Source organism: Pseudophryne corroboree, unplaced genomic scaffold (genome assembly GCF_028390025.1).
Source record: "Pseudophryne corroboree isolate aPseCor3 unplaced genomic scaffold, aPseCor3.hap2 scaffold_2403, whole genome shotgun sequence".
Taxonomy (NCBI): Eukaryota; Metazoa; Chordata; class Amphibia; order Anura; family Myobatrachidae; genus Pseudophryne; species Pseudophryne corroboree.
The window spans coordinates 1,878-25,410 of NW_026969059.1; the positions used below are offsets into that span (position 1 = coordinate 1,878).

General features: G+C 46.7%; 12 non-coding genes across 12 annotated transcripts; 6 read left to right on the top strand and 6 right to left on the bottom strand.

Annotated features, from left to right (window-relative positions):
- Positions 1-368: 368 nt before the first annotated feature.
- On the bottom strand, positions 369-532 carry LOC135011230 (U1 spliceosomal RNA). The gene has a single exon (XR_010210348.1). It is a non-coding gene; the product is annotated as a U1 spliceosomal RNA (small nuclear RNA).
- A 655-nt stretch (positions 533-1,187) lies between these two features.
- LOC135011242 (U1 spliceosomal RNA) lies at positions 1,188-1,350 on the bottom strand. The gene has a single exon (XR_010210360.1). It is a non-coding gene; the product is annotated as a U1 spliceosomal RNA (small nuclear RNA).
- Positions 1,351-1,502: 152 nt separating this feature from the next.
- LOC135011236 (U1 spliceosomal RNA) lies at positions 1,503-1,666 on the bottom strand. The gene has a single exon (XR_010210354.1). It is a non-coding gene; the product is annotated as a U1 spliceosomal RNA (small nuclear RNA).
- Positions 1,667-2,339: 673 nt separating this feature from the next.
- On the bottom strand, positions 2,340-2,502 carry LOC135011248 (U1 spliceosomal RNA). Its single transcript, XR_010210363.1, has one exon. It is a non-coding gene; the product is annotated as a U1 spliceosomal RNA (small nuclear RNA).
- A 152-nt stretch (positions 2,503-2,654) lies between these two features.
- On the bottom strand, positions 2,655-2,818 carry LOC135011234 (U1 spliceosomal RNA). The gene has a single exon (XR_010210352.1). It is a non-coding gene; the product is annotated as a U1 spliceosomal RNA (small nuclear RNA).
- A 6,780-nt stretch (positions 2,819-9,598) lies between these two features.
- On the top strand, positions 9,599-9,672 carry TRNAN-AUU (transfer RNA asparagine (anticodon AUU)). Its single transcript has one exon. It is a non-coding gene; the product is annotated as a tRNA-Asn (tRNA).
- Positions 9,673-11,053: 1,381 nt separating this feature from the next.
- On the top strand, positions 11,054-11,217 carry LOC135011235 (U1 spliceosomal RNA). The gene has a single exon (XR_010210353.1). It is a non-coding gene; the product is annotated as a U1 spliceosomal RNA (small nuclear RNA).
- Positions 11,218-11,369: 152 nt separating this feature from the next.
- LOC135011250 (U1 spliceosomal RNA) lies at positions 11,370-11,532 on the top strand. Its single transcript, XR_010210365.1, has one exon. It is a non-coding gene; the product is annotated as a U1 spliceosomal RNA (small nuclear RNA).
- A 674-nt stretch (positions 11,533-12,206) lies between these two features.
- Positions 12,207-12,370, top strand: LOC135011238 (U1 spliceosomal RNA). Its single transcript, XR_010210356.1, has one exon. It is a non-coding gene; the product is annotated as a U1 spliceosomal RNA (small nuclear RNA).
- A 152-nt stretch (positions 12,371-12,522) lies between these two features.
- On the top strand, positions 12,523-12,685 carry LOC135011241 (U1 spliceosomal RNA). Its single transcript, XR_010210359.1, has one exon. It is a non-coding gene; the product is annotated as a U1 spliceosomal RNA (small nuclear RNA).
- A 655-nt stretch (positions 12,686-13,340) lies between these two features.
- LOC135011231 (U1 spliceosomal RNA) lies at positions 13,341-13,504 on the top strand. The gene has a single exon (XR_010210349.1). It is a non-coding gene; the product is annotated as a U1 spliceosomal RNA (small nuclear RNA).
- A 9,743-nt stretch (positions 13,505-23,247) lies between these two features.
- LOC135011254 (U1 spliceosomal RNA) lies at positions 23,248-23,410 on the bottom strand. Its single transcript, XR_010210368.1, has one exon. It is a non-coding gene; the product is annotated as a U1 spliceosomal RNA (small nuclear RNA).
- Positions 23,411-23,533: the final 123 nt, after the last annotated feature.

The window sequence follows — 23,533 nt, forward strand, 5'->3', positions numbered from 1 at the left end:
TGACTAGTTAGCTACTACAACTCATGTTACCCCCGGATTAACCATGTTGATATTTTAAGTATTATAACCTTGGATAGCTTTTTCATTCAGAAATGTATCCATTCCTTTTTTAAATCCAATTACAGAGTCCGCCATTACCACCTTCCCTGGCAGGGAATTCCACATCCTGATTGCCCTAACAGTGAAGATCATAGTATCTCACCTGGCAGGTAAGTAGGAGTTGGGCCAGAGCTGTGGAGGATTGCTGCTCGGGCACCCCCTGTCAAGTGAAGGAGATCCAACTGAGGCAGCACAAGGGAACTCTCGAAAGAAGAACAAGGCTAGAGGAAGATCTGAGACAAAGAAATCTGACTTTTACCAGAGCTGACCAGAGGAAAGCACAAACACAGTCCCCCACTACCACAAATAATGCAGTCGAGTTTCCCACATTTGGGGAAATCACAGGGGTCAGCATACCCAGAATGCAATGAATGAACCTCACCCTGGGAGAACAATCTTCATGACCATGGTATCGCCTATGCAAAATAAGTATGATTTGGGATAGGGCTGGGGAGGGCCGCTGCTCAGGCACATCTCTGTCAAGTAAAGGAGATTCAACTGAGGCAGCACAAGGGAAATCTCATCTGGGGACAACAACTGCAGGGAGAACACATATTTTCAGATGAACATGGGAGGGCAGAAGGCTGCCTAATACTGAAGCACCCCCAAACAACAAACCAAATGCAACAACTAGTACAAGCATTCCTGGGGGAAGTTCTGCAGAAGACGGATTTGCATACGGTGATGTCATCCAAGCAGTGGGCCAAAGTTGGCTGGAACCCTCATCTGCATATGAAAAGAGAAAAGGGGTATGCAGGGCATGGCGGCCTTTTGCGGCGCTTGGATGACCCTTAGTTCGCATTAAACACCCCCACCCTCCTTCGGTGTGGGGCTCATGTTGCCAATGCCCCAGCCCCTGAAGCATTCAAGCTGATTTCTTACAGCAGCTTGGCACTGTAACAGCTCCAGAGCTGCTCTGTAAGGCAAGTAAAAGGGTGTGTAGTTTGCATTGTGCATTGGAAGGCACAAAGTAAGCAGACAGGAGGAGAAGTCAGGATAGTGCACAAGGGTATAAAAGGGAGGGGCTCAAGAAAAAAGAAGTGGAAACAGACAGCAAACTAGGCTGGAGAGAGACCTGAGACAAAGAGATCTGAATTATACGAGAGCCGACCAGGGGAAACACAAATTATGCAGTCAAGTTTCCCACATTTGGGGAAATCGCAGGGGCAGCACACCCAGAGTGCAATGGGTGAGCCTTGCCCTGGGAGAAGCACCTTCATGATCATAGTATCTCACCTGGCAGGTAAGTAGGAGTTGGGCTTGAGCTGGGGAGGGTCGCTGCTCGGGCACCCCCCTGTCAAGTGAAGGAGATCCAACTGAGGCAGCACAAGGGAACTCTCGAAAGAAGAACAAGGCTAGAGGAAGATCTGAAACAAAGAAATCTGACTTTTACCAGAGCTGACCAGAGGAAAACACAAACACAGTCCCCCACTACCACAAATAATGCAGTCGAGTTACCCACATTTGGGGAAATCACAGGGGTCAGCATACCCAGAATGCAATGAATGAACCTCACCCTGGGAGAATAATCTTCATGACCATGGTATCTCCTATGCAAAATAAGTATGATTTGGGATAGGGCTGGGGAGGGCCGCTGCTCAGGCACATCTCTGTCAAGTAAAGGAGATTCAACTGAGGCAGCACAAGGGAACTCTCATCTGGGACAACAACTGCAGGGAGAACACATATTTTCAGATGAACATGGGAGGGCAGAAGGCTGCCTAATACTGAAGCACCCCCAAACAACAAACCAAATGCAACAACTAGTGCAAGCATTCCTGGGGGAAGGCCTGCCGCAGATTGATTTGCATATGGTGATGTCATCCAAGCAGTGGGTCAAAGTTGGCTTCAACCTTCGTCTGCATATGAAAAGAGAAAAGGGGCGTGCAGGGCATGGCGGCCTTTTGCGGTGCTTGGATGACCCTTAGTTTGCATTAAACACCCCCACCCTCCTTCGGTGTGGGTCTCATGTTGGCCATGCCCCAGCCCCTGAAGCATTCAAGCTGATTTCTTGCAGCAGCTTGGCACTGTAACAGCTCCAGAGCTGCTCTGTAATGCAAGTAAAAGGGTGTGGGCCCTGCAGCACTACCTGTAGTTTGCATTGTGCATTGGAAGGCACAAAGTAAGCAGACAGGAGGAGAAGTCAGGATAGTGCACAAGGGTATAAAAGGGAGGGGCTCAAGAAAAAAGAAGTGGAAACAGACAGCAAACTAGGCTGTAGAGAGACCTGAGACAAAGAGATCTGAATTATACGAGAGCCGACCAGGGGAAACACAAATTCTGCAGTCAAGTTTCCCACATTTGGGGAAATCGCAGGGGCAGCACACCCAGAGTGCAATGGGTGAGCCTTGCCCTGGGAGAAGCACCTTCATGATCATAGTATCTCACCTGGCAGGTAAGTAGGAGTTGGGCTAGAGCTGGGGAGGGTCGCTGCTCGGGCACCCCCCTGTCAAGTGAAGGAGATCCAACTGAGGCAGCACAAGGGAACTCTCGAAAGAAGAACAAGGCTAGAGGAAGATCTGAGACAAAGAAATCTGACTTTTACCAGAGCTGACCAGAGGAAAACACAAACACAGTCCCCCACTACAACAAATAATGCAGTCGAGTTACCCACATTTGGGGAAATCACAGGGGTCAGCATACCCAGAATGCAATGAATGAACCTCACCCTGGGAGAACAATCTTCATGACCATGGTATCTCCTATGCAAAATAAGTATGATTTGGGATAGGGCTGGGGAGGGCCGCTGCTCAGGCACATCTCTGTCAAGTAAAGGAGATTCAACTGAGGCAGCACAAGGGAACTCTCATCTGGGGACAACAACTGCAGGGAGAACACATATTTTCAGATGAACATGGGAGGGAAGAAGGCTGCCTAATACTGAAGCACCCCCAAACAACAAACCAAATGCAACAACTAGTGCAAGCATTCCTGGGGGAAGGCCTGCAGCAGATGGATTTGCATATGGTGATGTCATCCAAGCAGTGGGTCAAAGTTGGCTTCAACCCTCGTCTGCATGTGAAAAGAGAAAAGGGGCGTGCAGGGCATGGCGGCCTTTTGCGGCGCTTGGATGACCCCTAGTCCGCATTAAACACCTCCACCCTCCTTCGGTGTGGGGCTCATGTTGGCTATGCCTCAGCCCCTGAAGCATTCAAGCTGATTTCTTGCAGTAGCTGGGCTCTGTAACAGCTCCAGAGCTGCTCTGTACGGCAAGTAAAAGGGTGTGGGCCCTGCAGCACTACCTGTAGTTTGCATTGTGCATTGGAAGGCACAAAGTAAGCAGACGGGAGAAGTCAGGATAGTGCGCAAGGGCATAGAAGGGAGCAGCTCAAGAAAAGAGAAGTGGAAACAGACAGCAAACTAGGCTGGAGAGAGACCTGAGACAAAGAGATCTGAATTATACGAGAGCCGACCAGGGGAAACACAAATTATGCAGTCAAGTTTCCCACATTTGGGGAAATCGCAGGAGCAGCACACCCAGAGTGCAATGGGTGAGCCTTGCTGTCACGTTTGAATAGAGAAAGGAGGATCACAAATTATATGTGATCTAAGGTGTGGTGATTACCTGCAGGAATAATCACCAATAATGTTTTCAAGTGACTGTATATATATAATTTTGTATTCTTTCAGCCGAGATGTGACAACATGGCTGACATGCAATGTCCTGCATTTGACCCCCATAGGTCCAGGCCAAGAGAGATCTGCAGTCCATTTAAAGTAATCCAAAACTGGGATTGATATTTTAGCTTTTATTTTTACTTAAAGTACAATAACTTTTACCATTTTAATTTGTTTTAATAGTATATTGACAGTATTGTTTTCTTTCAAAAATCCACTTAATTTTCTTTACCCTATTATTAAAATGGTAATTGACAAAAACAAACTACATTGTCACCAGAAGAGCAATACAAAATGTACAAGTGATATATTAAAATCATCTTTCCAGCTTGAATTTCAATGATGCATTGGGGCAACAATTTTGTGAGAAACATCTTCACCCTTAAATAAAGATTTTCTTAATTCCTTACCTGTGTGCTAATTAGATATCACCTTGTTTTCACATTAAACAGACTTCCACATGAGAAAGCAGCATGAGAATGCTTATTAGCCTTTGTCAGTAAGTACTTTTGCAAAGTGTCGCTGTGGCGCAATCAGTTAGTGTGTACGGCTATTAACCAAAAGGTTTGTGGTTCAATCCCACCCAGGGATGTAATTGACCTTGTTATCAGATTTTGGTGATCTTTAAGTAGACAAGTCAAAATTTCGAAAACCCCTGTTATGGTGTAGGGTACCTGGCCTTCTTGCTGCAATTGTTCATGCCGTTGGCTTGTGTTCTGTTGAATGCCACGTTCTGCCACGTTCTGCGGCATGCTTAAGGTGTGAGCTGGTAAGATGCTCACCTTAGTTTAACAATAAATCCTTTCCTCGAAATGTCCGTCTCCCTGGGCACAGTTCCTATAACTGGAGTCTGGAGGAGGGGCATAGAGGGAGGAGCCAGTTCACACCCTTTGAAAGTCTTAAAGTGCCCATGTCTCTTGCGGATCCCGTCTATACCCCATGGTTCTTAATGTGACCCCAGCATCCTTTACGGACTAAGAGAAAAGGATGCCCTTGTGTACTATCCTGACTTCTCCTCCCGTCTGCCTACTTTGTGCCTTCCAACGCACAATGCGAACTACAGGTGGTGCTGCAGGGCCCACACCCTTTTACTTGCCTTACAGAGCAGCTCTGGAGCTGTTACAGTGCCCAGCTGCTGCAAGAAATCAGCATGAATGCTTCAGGGGATGGGGCATGGCCAACATGAGCCCCACACCAAAGGAGGGTGGGGGTGTTTAATGCGAACTAGGGGTCATCCAAGCACTGCAAAAGGCCGCCATGCCCTGCATGCCCCTTTTCTCTTTTTATATGCAGATGAGGGTTCCAGCCAACTTTGGCCCACTGCTTGGATGACATCACCGTATGCAAATCCGTCTGCTGCAGACCTTCCCCCAGGAATGCTTGTACTAGTTGTTGGATATGGTTTGATATTTGATGGTGCTTCAGTATTAGGCAGCCTTCCGCCCTCCCATGTTCATCTGAAAAGATGTGGTCTCCCTGCAGTTGTTGTCCCCAAACGAGAGTTCCCTTGTGCTTCCTCAGTTGAATCTCCTTAACTTGACGGGGGAGGGGCTGCCCGAGCTGCCACCCTCCCCAGCCCTATCCCAACTCATACTTATTTTACATATTAGATCTCTTGATCATGAAGATTGTTCTCACAGGGTGAGGTTCATCCATTATATTTTAAAATAGGAAGGTACAAATTACATATTTGAATTGCATCTATGTGCTGGATTCAAATGCCCCCCCCCCTTCCTTTCTCAATTGTGCCCGTCAGCAGCTATTCTAAGGTTGCTGCCAATGGGTGTGACACATTAATTTCTTCTGTGGGGTACACTGGACTCCACAAGGATTCACATTGGGGTGTAGAGTAGGATCTTGATCTGAGGCACCAACCGGCTCAAAGCTTTTGACTGTTCCCAAGATGCTCAGCGCATCCTCCTCTATAACCCCGCTTCCATGAACAGGGAGCTCAGTTTGTAGTTGGTGCCTTCAGTAGCAGGCCACTTAACAGGGGCCTGCCTCAGGCAGCCTATTCTTAGCTATTAATTTTGACAAGAAAAGAAGAACTTGTTTTATGAGAATCTACAAGGGCTGCAGCAGGCTAGGTCTAATAGACATCTTTACTGCAGCTTCATCACTCCCAGCGGCGCTGTATACTCCCGTGCCCTGGTTGCTGGGTCACTGCAGCGGAGGCTCCGGTTTCTTCCTAAGGTCAGTCACACACACACCGCCCTTCCGGATCACGAGGCCGCTGATTAAGGGGAGCGTGGCCGTAGGGGGTGGGCCGTGTGCGCACTGGGGTGGACACTGATTACTGGGCAGCCGCTCCACTAGCCACCAGGTACAGTTAAGGAGCACAGGTCTGGGGGTTTTTCTCCTATATTAACCCAATTTTGTACTGCCCGCAGCGCTATGTGATAGGTAATAGGGCCTGATTCAGGTTGGATTGCAATCACAATAAGCAATCCAACTGCAAAAATTGCTAAGAGCATACGCATGTGCCTGCATGCGATCGCCTCTGCCTGTCAATCGGGGCAGGGGGGGAGAGTGGGGTCAGCAACACTCCATTTCCAAGTCAGGGATGGAGCAGTGCGGGGGCAAGGCTTCAAAATGGGGTCTGCAATGGAGGAGACACAGGGGGCGTGGTCACAGCGGCTGTATGACATCACATTCAGCCGCTGTGATCACAAAAATGGTGGCGGCTTCCTGCGCGCACATACAGTCTGCACCAGCAGGAGGCTACACCATTGTTTATGATCACGCTGAACTGCAGTGCGACTGCAATTACAGCATGGTCAAGAAGGGAGGTGTCATACTGGGTGGCCATGCCCTGTCACTGTGCAGGAGCCAGCACCGCTTACACACTAGTCCCCGGGTGCAGCCCCCAACCCCCGGGACACCCGGAGCAACAAAATGTAGATTCAGGCCACCAGGCCACGCCCCTACCTATGAAATCATGCCTCCTTTTTACCATTGCGCTGCTTATTTGCACGCACTGCATTACAATCTCCCTCGTTACCTCTCTGGGTGTCACCAGTGATAGTGACACCTCTGCCATGCTTGTAGCAGCTGGTCCAAAGATCTATGCCTCAAGCCCTGAGTGTTTGCCCTTGTGACTTGTTGATCATCATAGCGAAGCAGATGCTTACAGAAAACTGCAGGGGCTTAGATTGAAAATAAAAAAAATTGATGGGTATAAGGTAGAGAGGAGCGGGTTCGGTTCTCCGAGAACCGAATTCCCCACGAACTCCACGTGGTTTACACTGGTCTGAGGCAGGCTCGGTTGTTCCCGCCTGACTCGGAAAACCTGAACAAGGGAAAATGTCATCATCCCGCTGTCGGATTCTCGCGAGATTCGGATATTATATATAGAGCTGCGCGTTGCCGCCATTTTTACTCGTGCATTGAAGAGAGAGCGGAGAGGACGTGGCTATGTTCTCTCAGTGGAAATCTCAATATCAGTGCTCAGTATCAGTGGTTACTTATTGCTGCTCAGTAATACTAGTAGTGTGTCTCTCCTGCTCAGTGTCAGTTCTCAGTAGTATCCTCATCAGTGCTCAGTATCACTGCTCATTGTCTTGTGCTGCATTGTGGTGCTCAGCATACTACAGTACATTACTAATAGTCCAGTGCTGCATCTTGCTGCTCAGTGTCAGTTCTAGTATCCTCATCAGTGCTCACTATCACTGCTCATTGCATTGTGGTGTTCTGTATACTACAGTAATATAGTAACATATAGTAACATAGTTTTTGAGGTTGAATAGAGGCAAATTGCCCATCGTGTTCAACCTGTTTTAAGTTGTGATGATTCTACATACTTGCTGAATAATGTTTTATGACTAGTTAACTACTATAACTCATGTTACCCCCGGATTAACCATGTTGATATTTTAAGTATTATAACCTTGGATAGCTTTTTCATTCAGAAATGTATCCATTCCTTTTTTAAATCCAATTACAGAGTCCGCCATTACCACCTTCCCTGGCAGGGAATTCCACATCCTGATTGCCCTAACAGTGAAGAACCCTTTCCTCCATTGCATTCTGAATTTCCTCCAGTCGCAGCGAGTGACCACGTGTTCTTTTATTAAATAATTCCTCTGATAACTCTTTGTTATGTATCTTTACATATTTGAAGATATTAATAATATCTCCTCTTAGGCACCTCTTTTCTAGTGTATACATATTCAGCCTAGTAAGTCTTGGGTATGGGTGAAGATGTTTCTCACAAAATTGTTGCACCAAAGCATCATTGAAATTCAAGCTGGAAAGATGATTTTAATATATCACTTGTACATTTTGTACTGCTCTTCTGGTGACAATGTAGTTTGTTTTTGTCAATTACCATTTTAATAATAGGGTAAAGAAAATTAAGTGGATTTTTGAAAGAAAACAATACTGTCAATATACTATTAAAACAAATTAAAATGGTAAAAGTTATTGTACTTTAAGTAAAAATAAAAGAGCCAAAATATCAATCCCAGTTTTGGATTACTTTAATTAACAAAAAACAATGCATATAGCAGAGGATAGTTTCAATCTGCCTACCTCTGGGTTATGGGCCCAGCATGCTTCCGTTGCAGTACTCTGCTGCTCATGTAAGTGCAAGAGATCCTGAAGCACTCACTCATCATGGGAAAGTACCAATGTGTTTCTTACAAAAACTCTCCAGATTATTGACTTTTTAAAGTTTTTCTAGGAAACGTTCTAGATGAATGCTTATTAGCCTTTGTCAGTATATACTTTTACGAGGTGTCTCTGTGGTGCAATCGGTTAGCATGTTTGGCTATTAACCAAAAGGTTGGTGGTTCAATCCCACCCATGGATGTAATTGACCTTGTGATTAGATTTTGGTAATCTTTAAGTAGACAAGTCAAAATGTCAAACTCCCTTTTATGGTGTAGGGTACCTGGCCTTCTCTGATGTAATCAGAGTTAAATTTGATTAAGTGATTTTATAAAAAACAGCTAGGAAGCACAATTTAGCAGTGGGTTGCAGAGAAAAAAAACTATGCTGGCAGAAAAGTCCAATTGAGTGATTAAACAGCTCTTCATTTTCTGATTTTATGTTTATGCTAACAAATTTGCTCTCTGAAAAGTGTCCACAAAGTAAAGTCTCTGATTAACACCTTTGTAGGAATGGTTTTTCACCTATTACTGAATTAAACTTGCTTCATTGGAAAGGCAGCAAGATGCATCCTCATTTCAATGTCTACTGAAATAATACAGGTTGACACCAGGAAACATAAACGTCACTGCATCCTTGCTGCTTCCTCATGGGGAAGTCTGTTTAATGTGAAAACAAGGTGATATCTAATCAGCACACAGGTAAGGAATTAAGAAAATCTTTCTTTATGGGTGAAGATGTTTCTCACAAAATTGTTGCACCAAAGCATCATTGAAATTCAAGCTGGAATGATGATTTTAATATATCACTTGTACATTTTGTACTGCTCTTCTGGTGACAATGTAGTTTGTTTTTGTCAATTACCATTTTAATAATAGGGTAAAGAAAATTAAGTGGATTTTTGAAAGAAAACAATACTGTCAATATACTATTAAAACAAATTAAAATGGTAAAAGTTATTGTACTTTAAGTAAAAATAAAAGAGCCAAAATATCAATCCCAGTTTTGGATTACTTTAATTAACAAAAAACAATGCATATAGCAGAAGATAGTTTCAATCTGCCTACCTCTGGGTTATGGGCCCAGCATGCTTCCGTTGCAGTACTCTGCTGCTCATGTAAGTGCAAGAGATCCTGAAGCACTCACTCATCATGGGAAAGTAGCAATGTGTTTCTTACAAAAACTCTCCAGATTATTGACTTTTTAAAGTTTTTCTAGGAAACGTTCTAGATGAATGCTTATTAGCCTTTGTCAGAATAGACTTTTACGAGGTGTCTCTGTGGTGCAATCGGTTAGCATGTTTGGCTATTAACCAAAAGGTTGGTGGTTCAATCCCACCCAGGGATGTAATTGACCTTGTGATCAGATTTTGGTGATCTTTAAGTAGACAAGTCAAAATTTCAAACCCCCTCTTATGGTGTAGGGTACCTGGCCTTCTCTGATGTAATCAGAGTTAGATTTGATTAAGTGATTTTATAAAAAACAGCTAGGAAGCACAATTTAGCAGTGGGTTGCAGAGAAAAAAAAATTATGCTGGCAGAAAAGTCCAATTGAGTGATTAAACAGCTCTTCATTTTCTGACTTTATTTTTATGCTAACAAATTTGCTCTCTGAAAAGTGTCCACAAAGCCAAGTCTCTGATTAACACCTTTGTAGGAATGTTTTTTCACCTATTACTGAATTAAACTTGCTACATTGGAAAGGCAGCAAGATGCATCCTCATTTCAATGTCTACTGAAATAATACAGGTTGACACCAGGAAACATAAACGTTACTGCATCCTTGCTGCTTTCTCATGTGGAAGTCTGTTTAATGTGAAAACAAGGTAATATCTAATCAGCACACAGATAAGGAATTAAGAAAATCTTTCTTTATGGGTGAAGATGTTTCTCACAAAATTGTTGTCCCAATGCATCATTGAAATTCAAGATGGAAGATGATTTTAATATATCACTTGTACATTTTGCATTGCTCTTCTGGTGACAGATTTCCCCAAATGTGGGAAACTTGACTGCATAATTTGTGTTTCCCCTGGTCGGCTCTCGTATAATTCAGATCTCTTTGTCTCAGGTCTCTCTCCAGCCTAGTTTGCTGTCTGTTTCCACTTCTCTTTTCTTGAGCTGCTCCCTTCTATGCCCTTTCGCACTATCCTGACTTCTCCCGTCTGCTTACTTTGTGCCTTCCAATGCACAATGCAAACTACAGGTAGTGCTGCAGGGCCCACACCCTTTTACTTGCCGTACAGAGCAGCTCTAGAGCTGTTACAGTGCCCAGCTGCTGCAAGAAATCAGCTTGTATGCTTCAGGGGCTGGGGCATAGCCAACATGAGCCCCACACCGAAGGAGGGTGGAGGTGTTTAATGCGAACTAGGGGTCATCCAAGCGCCGCAAAAGGCCGCCATGCCCTGCACGCTCCTTTTCTCTTTTCATATGCAGACGAGGGTTGAAGCCAACTTTGACCCACTGCTTGGATGACATCACCATATGCAAATCCATCTGCTGCAGGCCTTCCCCCAGGAATGCTTGCACTAGTTGTTGCATTTGGTTTGTTGTTTGGGGGTGCTTCAGTATTAGGCAGCCTTCTTCCCTCCCATGTTCATCTGAAAATATGTGTTCTCCCTGCAGTTGTTGTCCCCAGATGAGAGTTCCCTTGTGCTGCCTCAGTTGAATCTCCTTTACTTGACAGAGATGTGCCTGAGCAGCGGCCCTCCCCAGCCCTATCCCAAATCATACTTATTTTGCATAGGAGATACCATGGTCATGAAGATTGTTCTCCCAGGGTGAGGTTCATTCATTGCATTCTGGGTATGCTGACCCCTGTGATTTCCCCAAATGTGGGTAACTCGACTGCATTATTTGTTGTAGTGGGGGACTGTGTTTGTGTTTTCCTCTGGTCAGCTCTGGTAAAAGTCAGATTTCTTTGTCTCAGATCTTCCTCTAGCCTTGTTCTTCTTTCGAGAGTTCCCTTGTGCTGCCTCAGTTGGATCTCCTTCACTTGACAGGGGGGTGCCCGAGCAGCGACCCTCCACAGCTCTAGCCCAACTCCTACTTACCTGCCAGGTGAGATACTATGATCATGAAGGTGCTTCTCCCAGGGCAAGGCTCACCCATTGCACTCTGGGTGTGCTGCCCCTGCGATTTCCCCAAATGTGGGAAACTTGACTGCAGAATTTGTGTTTCCCCTGGTCGGCTCTCGTATAATTCAGATCTCTTTGTCTCAGGTCTCTCTACAGCCTAGTTTGCTGTCTGTTTCCACTTCTTTTTTCTTGAGCCCCTCCCTTTTATACCCTTGTGCACTATCCTGACTTCTCCTCCTGTCTGCTTACTTTGTGCCTTCCAATGCACAATGCAAACTACAGGTAGTGCTGCAGGGCCCACACCCTTTTACTTGCCTTACAGAGCAGCTCTGGAGCTGTTACAGTGCCATGCTGCTGCAAGAAATCAGCTTGAATGCTTCAGGGGCTGGGGCATGGCCAACATGAGACCCACACCGAAGGAGGGTGGGGGTGTTTAATGCAAACTAAGGGTCATCCAAGCACCGCAAAAGGCCGCCATGCCCTGCACGCCCCTTTTCTCTTTTCATATGCAGACGAAGGTTGTAGCCAACTTTGACCCACTGCTTGGATGACATCACCATATGCAAATCCATCTGCGGCAGGCCTTCCCCCAGGAATGCTTGCACTAGTTGTTGCATTTGGTTTGTTGTTTGGGGGTGCTTCAGTATTAGGCAGCCTTCTGCCCTCCCATGTTCATCTGAAAATATGTGTTCTCCCTGCAGTTGTTGTCCCCAGATGAGAGTTCCCTTGTGCTGCCTCAGTTGAATCTCCTTTACTTGACAGAGATGTGCCTGAGCAGCGGCCCTCCCCAGCCCTATCCCAAATCATACTTATTTTGCATAGGAGATACCATGGTCATGAAGATTATTCTCCCAGGGTGAGGTTCATTCATTGCATTCTGGGTATGCTGACCCCTGTGATTTCCCCAAATGTGGGTAACTCGACTGCATTATTTGTGGTAGTGGGGGACTGTGTTTGTGTTTTCCTCTGGTCAGCTCTGGTAAAAGTCAGATTTCTTTGTTTCAGATCTTCCTCTAGCCTTGTTCTTCTTTCGAGAGTTCCCTTGTGCTGCCTCAGTTGGATCTCCTTCACTTGACAGGGGGGTGCCCGAGCAGCGACCCTCCCCAGCTCAAGCCCAACTCCTACTTACCTGCCAGGTGAGATACTATGATCATGAAGGTGCTTCTCTCAGGGCAAGGCTCACCCATTGCACTCTGGGTGTGCTGCCCCTGCGATTTCCCCAAATGTGGGAAACTTGACTGCATAATTTGTGTTTCCCCTGGTCGGCTCTCGTATAATTCAGATCTCTTTGTCTCAGGTCTCTCTCCAGCCTAGTTTGCTGTCTGTTTCCACTTCTTTTTTCTTGAGCCCCTCCCTTTTATACCCTTGTGCACTATCCTGACTTCTCCTCCTGTCTGCTTACTTTGTGCCTTCCAATGCACAATGCAAACTACACACCCTTTTACTTGCCTTACAGAGCAGCTCTGGAGCTGTTACAGTGCCAAGCTGCTGTAAGAAATCAGCTTGAATGCTTCAGGGGCTGGGGCATTGTCAACATGAGCCCCACACCGAAGGAGGGTGGGGGTGTTTAATGCGAACTAAGGGTCATCCAAGCGCCGCAAAAGGCCGCCATGCCCTGCATACCCCTTTTCTCTTTTCATATGCAGATGAGGGTTCCAGACAACTTTGGCCCACTGCTTGGATGACATCACCGTATGCAAATCCGTCTTCTGCAGAACTTCCCCCAGGAATGCTTGTACTAGTTGTTGCATTTGGTTTGTTGTTTGGGGGTGCTTCAGTATTAGGCAGCCTTCTGCCCTCCCATGTTCATCTGAAAATATGTGTTCTCCCTGCAGTTGTTGTCCCCAGATGAGAGTTCCCTTGTGCTGCCTCAGTTGAATCTCCTTTACTTGACAGAGATGTGCCTGAGCAGCGGCCCTCCCCAGCCCTATCCCAAATCATACTTATTTTGCATAGGCGATACCATGGTCATGAAGATTGTTCTCCCAGGGTGAGGTTCATTCATTGCATTCTGGGTATGCTGACCCCTGTGATTTCCCCAAATGTGGGAAACTCGACTGCATTATTTGTGGTAGTGGGGGACTGTGTTTGTGCTTTCCTCTGGTCAGCTCTGGTAAAAGTCAGATTTCTTTGTCTCAGATCTTCCTCTAGCCTTGTTCTTCTTTCGAGAGTTCCCTTGTGCTGCCTCAGTTGGATCTCCTTCACTTGACAGGGGGTGCCCGAGCAGCAATCCTCCACAGCTCTGGCCCAACTCCTACTTACCTGCCAGGTGAGATACTATGATCTTCACTGTTAGGGCAATCAGGATGTGGAATTCCCTGCCAGGGAAGGTGGTAATGGCGGACTCTGTAATTGGATTTAAAAAAGGAATGGATACATTTCTGAATGAAAAAGCTATCCAAGGTTATAATACTTAAAATATCAACATGGTTAATCCGGGGGTAACATGAGTTGTAGTAGCTAACTAGTCATAAAACATTATTCAGCAAGTATGTAGAATCATCACAACTTAAAACAGGTTGAACACGATGGGCAATTTGCCTCTATTCAACCTCAAAAACTATGTTACTATATGTTACTATATTACTATGTTACTGTAGTATACAGAACACCACAATGCAATGAGCAGTGATAGTGAGCACTGATGAGGATACTAGAACTGACACTGAGCAGCAAGATGCAGCACTGGACTATTAGTAATGTACTGTAGTATGCTGAGCACAACAATGCAGCACAAGACAATGAGCAGTGATACTGAGCACTGATGAGGATACTACTGAGAACTGACACTGAGCAGGAGAGACACACTACTAGTATTACTGAGCAGCAATAAGTATCCACTGATACTGAGCACTGATATTGAGATTTCCACTGAGAGAACATAGCCACGTCCTCTCCGCTCTCTCTTCAATGCACGAGTAAAAATGGCGGCAACGCGCAGCTCTTTATATGGAATCCGAATCTCGCGAGAATCCGACAGCGGGATGATGACATTTTCCCTTGTTCAGGTTTTCCGAGTCAGGCGGGAACAACCGAGCCTACCTCGTACCAGTGTAAACCACGTGGAGTTCGTGGGGAATTCGGTTCTCGGAGAACCGAACCCGCTCCTCTCTACCTTATACCCATCAATTTTTTTTATTTTCAATCTAAGCCCCTGCAGTTTTCTGTAAGCATCTGCTTTGCTATGATGATCAACAAGTCACAAGGGCAAACACTCAGGGCTTGAGGCGTAGATCTTAGGACCAGCTGCTACAAGCATGGCAGAGGTGTCACTATCACTGGTGACACCCAGAGAGGTGGCGAGGGAGATTGTAATGCAGTGCGCGCAGATAAGCAGCGCAATGGTAAAAAGGAGGCATGGTTTCATAGGTAGGGGCGTGGCCTGGTGGCCTGAATCTACATTTTGTTGCTCCGGGTGTCCCGGGGGTTGGGGGCTGCACCGGAGACTAGTGTGTGAGCGGTGCTGGCTCCTGCACAGTGACATGGCATGGCCACTAGAGATGTGCACCGGAAATTTTTCGGGTTTTGTGTTTTGGTTTTGGGTTCGGTTCCGCGGCCGTGTTTTGGGTTCGAACGCGTTTTGGCTAAACCTCACCGAATTTTTTTTGTCGGATTCGGGTGTGTTTTGGATTCGGGTGTTTTTTTCAAAAAACCCTAAAAAACAGCTTAAATCATAGAATTTGGGAGTCATTTTGATCCCAAAGTATTATTAACCTCAATAACCATAATTTCCACTCATTTTCAGTCTATTCTTAACACCTCACACCTCACAATATTATTTTTAGTCCTAAAATTTGCACCGAGGTCGCTGGATGACTAAGCTCAGTGACCCAAGTGGCCGACACAAACACCTGGCCCATCTAGGAGTGGCACTGCAGTGTCACGCATGATGGCCCTTCCAAAAAACACTCCCCAAACAGCACATGACGCAAAGAAAAAAAGAGGCGCAATGAGGTAGCTGTGTGACTAAGCTCAGCGACCCAAGTGGCCGACACAAACACCTGGCCCATCTAGGAGTGGCACTGCAGTGTCACGCAGGATGGCCCTTCCAAAAAACACTCCCCAAACAGCACATGACGCAAAGAAAAAAAGAGGTGCAATGAGGTAGCTGTGTGACTAAGCTCAGCGACCCAAGTGGCCGACACAAACACCTGGCCCATCTAGGAGTGGCACTGCAGTGTCACGCAGGATGGCCCTTCCAAAAACACTCCCCAAACAGCACATGACGCAAAGAAAAAAAGAGGCGCAATGAGGTAGCTGTGTGACTAAGCTCAGCGACCCAAGTGGCCGACACAAACACCTGGCCCATCTAGGAGTGGCACTGCAGTGTCACGCAGGATGGCCCTTCCAAAAAACACTCCCCAAACAGCACATGACGCAAAGAAAAAAAGAGGCGCAATGAGGTAGCTGTGTGACTAAGCTCAGCGACCCAAGTGGACGACACAAACACCTGGCCCATCTAGGAGTGTCACTGCAGTGTCACGCAGGATGGCCCTTCCAAAAAACACTCCCCAAACAGCACATGACGCAAAGAAAAAAAGAGGCGCAATGAGGTAGCTGTGTGACTAAGCTCTGCGACCCAAGTGGCCGACACAAACACCTGGCCCATCTAGGAGTGGCACTGCAGTGTCACGCAGGATGGCCCTTCCAAAAAACACTCCCCAAACAGCACATGACGCAAAGAAAAATAAAAGAAAAAAGAGGTGCAAGGTGGAATTGCCTTGGGCCCTCCCACCCACCCTTATGTTGTATAAACAGGACATGCACACTTTAACCAACCCATCATTTCAGTGACAGGGTCTGCCACACGACTGTGACTGAAATGACGGGTTGGTTTGGACCCCCACCAAAAAAGAAGCAATTAATCTCTCCTTGCACAAACTGGCTCTATAGAGGCAAGATGTCCACCTCATCATCATCCTCCGATTCATCACCGTGTACATCCCCCTCCTCACAGATTATCAATTCGTCCCCACTGGAATCCACCATCTCAGCTTCCTGTGTACTTTGTGGAGGCAATTGCTGCTGGTCAATGTCTCCACGGAGAAATTGATTATAATTCATTTTAATGAACATCATCTTCTCCACATTTTCTGGAAGTAACCTCGTACGCCGATTGCTGACAAGGTGAGCGGCGGCACTAAACACTCTTTCGGAGTACACACTTGTGGGAGGGCAACTTAGGTAGAATAAAGCCAGTTTGTGCAAGGGCCTCCAAATTGCCTCTTTTTCCTGCCAGTATACGTACGGACTGTCTGACATGCCTACTTGGATGCGGTCACTCATATAATCCTCCACCATTCTTTCAATGGTGAGAGAATCATATGCAGTGACAGTAGACGACATGTCCGTAATCGTTGGCAGGTCCTTCAGTCCGGACCAGATGTCAGCATCAGCAGTCGCTCCAGACTGCCCTGCATCACCGCCAGCGGGTGGGCTCGGAATTCTGAGCCTTTTCCTCGCACCCCCAATTGCGGGAGAATGTGAAGGAGGAGCTGTTGACCGATCAAGTTCCGCTTGACTTGATAATTTTCTCACCAGCAGGTCTTTGAACCCCTGCAGACTTGTGTCTGCCGGAAAGAGAGATACAACGTAGGTTTTAAATCTAGGATCGAGCACGGTGGCCAAAATGTAGTGCTCTGATTTCAACAGATTGACCACCCGTGAATCCTGGTTAAGCGAATGAAGGGCTCCATCCACAAGTCCCACATGCCTAGCGGAATCGCTCTGTCTTAGCTCCTCCTTCAATGTCTCCAGCTTCTTCTGCAAAAGCCTGATGACGGGAATGACCTGACTCAGGCTGGCAGTGTCTGAACTGACTTCACGTGTGGCAAGTTCAAAAGGTTGCAGAACCTTGCACAACGTTGAAATCATTCTCCACTGCGCTTGAGACAGGTGCATTCCACCTCCTATATCGTGGTCAGATGTATAGGCTTGAATGGCCTTTTGCTGCTCCTCCATCCTCTGAAGCATATAGAGGGTTGAATTCCACCTCGTTACCACTTCTTGCTTCAGATGATGGCAGGGCAGGTTCAGGCGTTTTTGGTGTTGCTCCAGTCTTCTGTACGTGGTGCCTGTACGCCGAAAGTGTCCCGCAATTCTTGTGGCCACCGACAGCATCTCTTGCACGCCCCTGTCGTTTTTTAAATAATTCTGCACCACCAAATTCAAGGTATGTGCAAAACATGGGACGTGCTGGAATTTGCCCAGATATAATGCACGCACAATATTGCTGGCGTTGTCCGATGCCACAAATCCACAGGAGAGTCCAATTGGGGTAAGCCATTCTGTGATGATCTTCCTTAGTTGCCGTAAGAGGTTTTCAGCTGTGTGCGTATTCTGGAAAGCGGTGATACAAAGCGTAGCCTGCCTAGGAAAGAGTTGGCGTTTGCGAGATGCTGCTACTGGTGCCGCCGCTGCTGTTCTTGCGGCGGGAGTCAATACATCTACCCAGTGGGCTGTCACAGTCATATAGTCCTGAGTCTGCCCTGCTCCACTTGTCCACATGTCCGTGGTTAAGTGGACATTGGGTACAACTGCATTTTTTAGGACACTGGTGAGTCTTTTTCTGAGGTCTGTGTACATTTTCGGTATCGCCTGCCTAGAGAAATGGAACCTAGATGGTATTTGGTACCGGGGACACAGTACCTCAATCAAGTCTATAGTTGGCTCTGAAGTAATGATGGATACCGGAACCACGTTTCTCACTGCCCAGGATGCCAAGGCCTCAGTTATCCGCTTTGCAGCAGGATGACTGCTGTGATATTTCATCTTCCTTGCAAAGGACTGTTGGACAGTCAATTGCTTGGTGGAAGTAGTAAAAGTGGTCTTACGACTTCCCCTCTGGGATGACCATCGACTCCCAGCAGCAACAACAGCAGCGCCAGCAGCAGTAGGCGTTACACTCAAGGATGCATCGGAGGAATCCCAGGCAGGAGAGAACTCGTCAGAATTGCCAGTGACATGGCCTGCAGGACTATTGGCATTCCTGGGGAAGGAGGAAATTGACACTGAGGGAGTTGGTGGGGTGGTTTGCGTGAGCTTGGTTACAAGAGGAAGGGATTTACTGGTCAGTGGACTGCTTCCGCTGTCGCCCAAAGTTTTTGAACTTGTCACTGACTTATGATGAATGCGCTGCAGGTGACGTATAAGGGAGGATGTTCCGAGGTGGTTAACGTCCTTACCCCTACTTATTACAGCTTGACAAAGGCAACACACGGCTTGACACCTGTTGTCCGCATTTCTGTTGAAATACTTCCACACCGAAGAGCTGATTTTTTTGGTATTTTCACCAGGCATGTCAATGGCCATATTCCTCCCACGGACAACAGGTGTCTCGCCGGGTGCCTGACTTAAACAAACCACCTCACCATCAGAATCCTCCTTGTCAATTTCCTCCCCAGCGCCAGCAACACCCATATCCTCCTCATCCTGGTGTACTTCAACACTGACATCTTCAATCTGACTATCAGGAACTGGACTGCGGGTGCTCCTTCCAGCACTTGCAGGGGGCGTGCAAATGGTGGAAGGTGCATGCTCTTCACGTCCAGTGTTGGGAAGGTCAGGCATCGCAACCGACACAATTGGACTCTCCTTGTGGATTTGTGATTTTGAAGAACGCACAGTTCTTTGCTGTGCTTTTGCCAGCTTAAGTCTTTTCATTTTTCTAGCGAGAGGCTGAGTGCTTCCATCCTCATGTGAAGCTGAACCACTAGCCATGAACATAGGCCAGGGCCTCAGCCGTTCCTTGCCACTCCGTGTGGTAAATGGCATATTGGCAAGTTTACGCTTCTCCTCCGACGATTTTTATTTAGATTTTTGAGTCCTTTTTTTACTGATCTTTTGTGTTTTGGATTTTACATGCTCTGTACTATGACATTGGGCATCGGCCTTGGCAGACGACGTTGATGGAATTTCATCGTCTCGGCCATGACTAGTGGCAGCAGCTTCAGCACGAGGTGGAAGTGGATCTTGATCTTTCCCTATTTTTGGAACCTCAACATTTTTGTTCTCCATATTTTAATAGGCACAACTAAAAGGCACCTCAGGTAAACAATGGAGATGGATGGATACTAGTATACTTATGGATGACGAGTGACTGACGACACAGAGGTAGCTACAGCCGTGGACTACCGTACTGCGTCTGCTAGTATAGAGATGATAATTAATGATATAAAAAAATATATATATAACTACTGTAGGTATATATAATATAATGACGGACCTGGTGGACACTGTCAGCAGACTGCTAAACTACTAGTATGAAGAAGATAGAAAAAAACTTGCACCACAGGTAGGTAGGTATACAATTATGGACGAGCACTGACGACACAGAGATAGCCACAGCCGTGGCCTACCGTACTGCGTCTGCTAGTATAGAGATGATAATTAATGATATAAAAAAAATATATATAACTACTGTAGGTATATATAATATAATGATGGACCTGGTGGACACTGTCAGCAGACTGCTAAACTACTAGTATGAAGAAGATAGAAAAAAAAACCCACCACAGTTAGGTATACAATTATGGACGAGTGACGACACAGAGGTAGGTACAGCCGTGCACTACCGTACTGCGTCTGCTAGTATAGATAATATACTAAATATATTACTACTGTAGGTATATAATATAATGACGGACCTGGTGGACACTGTCAGCAGACTCCTAAACTACTAGTATGAAGAAGATAGAAAAAAAAACCCCACCACAGGTAGGTATACAATTATGGACGAGCACTGACGACACAGAGGTAGGTACAGCCGTGGACTACCGTACTGCGTCTGCTAGTATAGATAATATAATAAATATATTACTACTGTAGGTATATAATATAATGACGGACCTGGTGGACACTGTCAGCAGACTGCTAAACTACTAGTATGAAGAAGATAAAAAAAAAACCCCACCACAGGTAGGTAGGTATACAATTATGGACGAGCACTGACGACACAGAGATAGCCACAGCCGTGGACTACCGTACTGCGTCTGCTAGTATAGATAATATAATAAATATATTACTACTGTAGGTATATAATATAATGATGGACCTGGTGGACACTGTCAGTAGACTCCTAAACTACTAGTATGAAGAAGATAGAAAAAATAAAAACCACCACAGGTAGGTAGGTATACAATTATGGACGAGCACTGACGACACAGAGATAGCCACAGCCGTGGACTACCGTACTGCGTCTGCTAATATAGAGATGATAAAGATGAAAAAAAAAATATAACACTACTGCAGATAAATATTTATATAATATATGTATGACGGACCTGCTGGACACTGTCAGCAGAATGCGTTTATAGAATAAAAAAAAAACACCACAGGAGTGTTTAACTTTTTCAGGCAGACAATATACTGGTGGTCACACTGGCAGCAAAAGTGTGCACTGTACTCCTGCTATAACTGCTCCCCAGTCTCCCCCACAATTAAGCTGTGTGAGCAGTGAGCACTCAGCACAGTCAGATATACATAGATGATATATCATGCAGCACACTGAGGCTGAGCACAGATATGGTATGTGTATCGTTTTTTTTCAGGCAGAGAACGGATTATAAATAATAAAACTGGTGGTCACTATCAGCAAAACTCTGCACTACTGAGTACTCCTGACAAGTTCAACTGCTCCCCAAATTAGTAGTAAATCAAATGTCACTCGTCTCTATCTTCTAATCTAAACGGAGAGGACGCCAGCCACGTCCTCTCCCTATCAATCTCAATGCACGTGTGAAAATGGCGGCGACGCGCGGCTCCTTATATAGAATCCAAGTCTCGTGAGAATCCGACAGCGGGATGATGACGTTCGGGCGCGCTCGGGTTAACCGAGCAAGGCGGGAGGATCCGAGTCTGCTCGGACCCGTGCAAAAAAGGGTGAAGTTCGGGCGGGTTCGGATTCCGAGGAACCGAACCCGCTCATCTCTTATGGCCACCCAGCATGACGCCTCCCTTCTTGACCATGCTGTAATTGCAGTCGCACTGCAGTTCAGCGTGATCATAAAAAATGGTGTAGCCTCCTGCTGGTGCAGACTGTATGTGCGCGCAGGAAGCCGCCACCATTTTTGTGATCACAGCGGCTGAATGTGATGTCATACAGCCGCTGTGACCACGCCCCCTGTGTCTCCTCCATTGCAGACCCCATTTTGAAGCCTTGCCCCCGCACCGCTCCATCCCTGACTTGGAAATGGAGTGTTGCTGACCCCCCTCTCCCCCCCTGCCCCGATTGACAGGCAGAGGCGATCGCATTCTCTGCGGGGTGCCGCAGAAAATGCAGGCACATGCGTATGCTCTTAGCAATTTTTGCAGTTGGATCACTTATTGTGATTGCAATCCAACCTGAATCAGGCCCTATTACCTATCACAATGCGCTGCGGGCAGTACAAAATTGGTTTAATATAGGAGAAAAACCCCCAGACCTGTGCTCCTTAACTGTACCTGGTGGCTAGTGGAGCGGCTGCCCAGTAATCAGTGTCCACGCCAGTGCGCACACGGTCCACCCCCTACGGCCACGCTCCCCTTCATCAGCGGCCTCGTGATCCGGAAGGGCGGTGTGTGTGTGACTGACCTTAGGAAGAAACCGGAGCCTCCGCTGCAGTGACCCAGCAACCAGGGCACGGGAGTATACAGCGCCGCTGGGAGTGATGAAGCTGCAGTAAAGATGTCTATTAGACCTAGCCTGCTGCAGCCCTTGTAGATTCTCATAAAACAAGTTCTTCTTTTCTTGTCAAAATGAATAGCTAAGAATAGGCTGCCTGAGGCAGGCCCCTGTTAAGTGGCCTGCTACTGAAGGCACCAACTACAAACTGAGCTCCCTGTTCATGGAAGCGGAGTTATAGAGGAGGATGCACTGAGCATCTTGGGAACAGTCAAAAGCTTTGAGCCGGTTGGTGCCTCAGATCAAGATCCTACTCTACACCCCAATGTGAATCCTTGTGGAGTCCTGTGTACCCCACAGAAGAAATTAATGTGTCACACCCATTGGCAGCAACCTTAGAATAGCTGCTGACGGGCACAATTGAGAAAGGAAGGGGGGGGGGGACATTTGAATCCAGCACATAGATGCAATTCAAATATGTAATTTGTACCTTCCTATTTTAAAATATAATGGATGAACTTCACCCTGTGAGAACAATCTTCATGATCAAGAGATCTCATATGCAAAATAAGTATGAGTTGGGATAGGGCTGGGGAGGGTGGCTGCTCGGCCCCTCCCCCGTCAAGTTAAGGAGATTCAACTGAGGAAGCACAAGGGAACTCTCGTCTGGGGACAACAACTGCAGGGAGACCACATCTTTTCAGATGAACATGGGAGGGCAGAAGGCTGCCTAATACTGAAGCACCATCAAATATCAAACCATATGCAACAACTAGTACAAGCATTCCTGGGGGAAGGTCTGCAGCAGACGGATTTGCATACGGTGATGTCATCAAAGCAGTGGGCCAAAGTTGGCTGGAACCCTCATTTGCATATGAAAAGAGAAAAGGGGCATGCAGGGCATGGCGGCCTTTTGCGGTGCTTGGATGACCCCTAGTTCGCATTAAACACCCCCACCCTCCTTTGGTGTGGGGCTCATGTTGGCTATGCCCCAGCCCCTGAAGCATTCAAGCTGATTTCTTGCAGCAGCTGGGCACTGTAACAGCTCCAGAGCTGCTCTGTAAGGCAACTAAAAGGGTGTGGGCCCTGCAGCACTACCTGTAGTTCGCATTGTGTGTTGGAAGGCACAAAGTAAGCAGACGGGAGAAGTCAGGATAGTGCGCAAGGGCATAGAAGGCAGTGGCTCCAGAAAAGAGAAGTGGAAACAGACAGCAAACTAGGCTGGAGAGAGACCTGAGACAAAGAGATCTGAATTATACGAGAGCCGACCAGGGGAAACACAAATTATGCAATCAAGTTTCCCACATTTGGGGAAATCGCAGGAGCAGCACACCCAGTGTGCAATGGGTGAGCCTAGCCCTGGGAGAAGCACCTTCATGATCATAGTATCTCACCTGGCAGGTAAGTAGGAGTTGGGCTAGAGCTGGGGAGGGTCACTGCTCGGGCACCCCCCTGTCAAGTGAAGGAGATCCAACTGAGGCAGCACAAGGGAACTCTCGAAAGAAGAACAAGGCTAGAGGAATATATGAGAC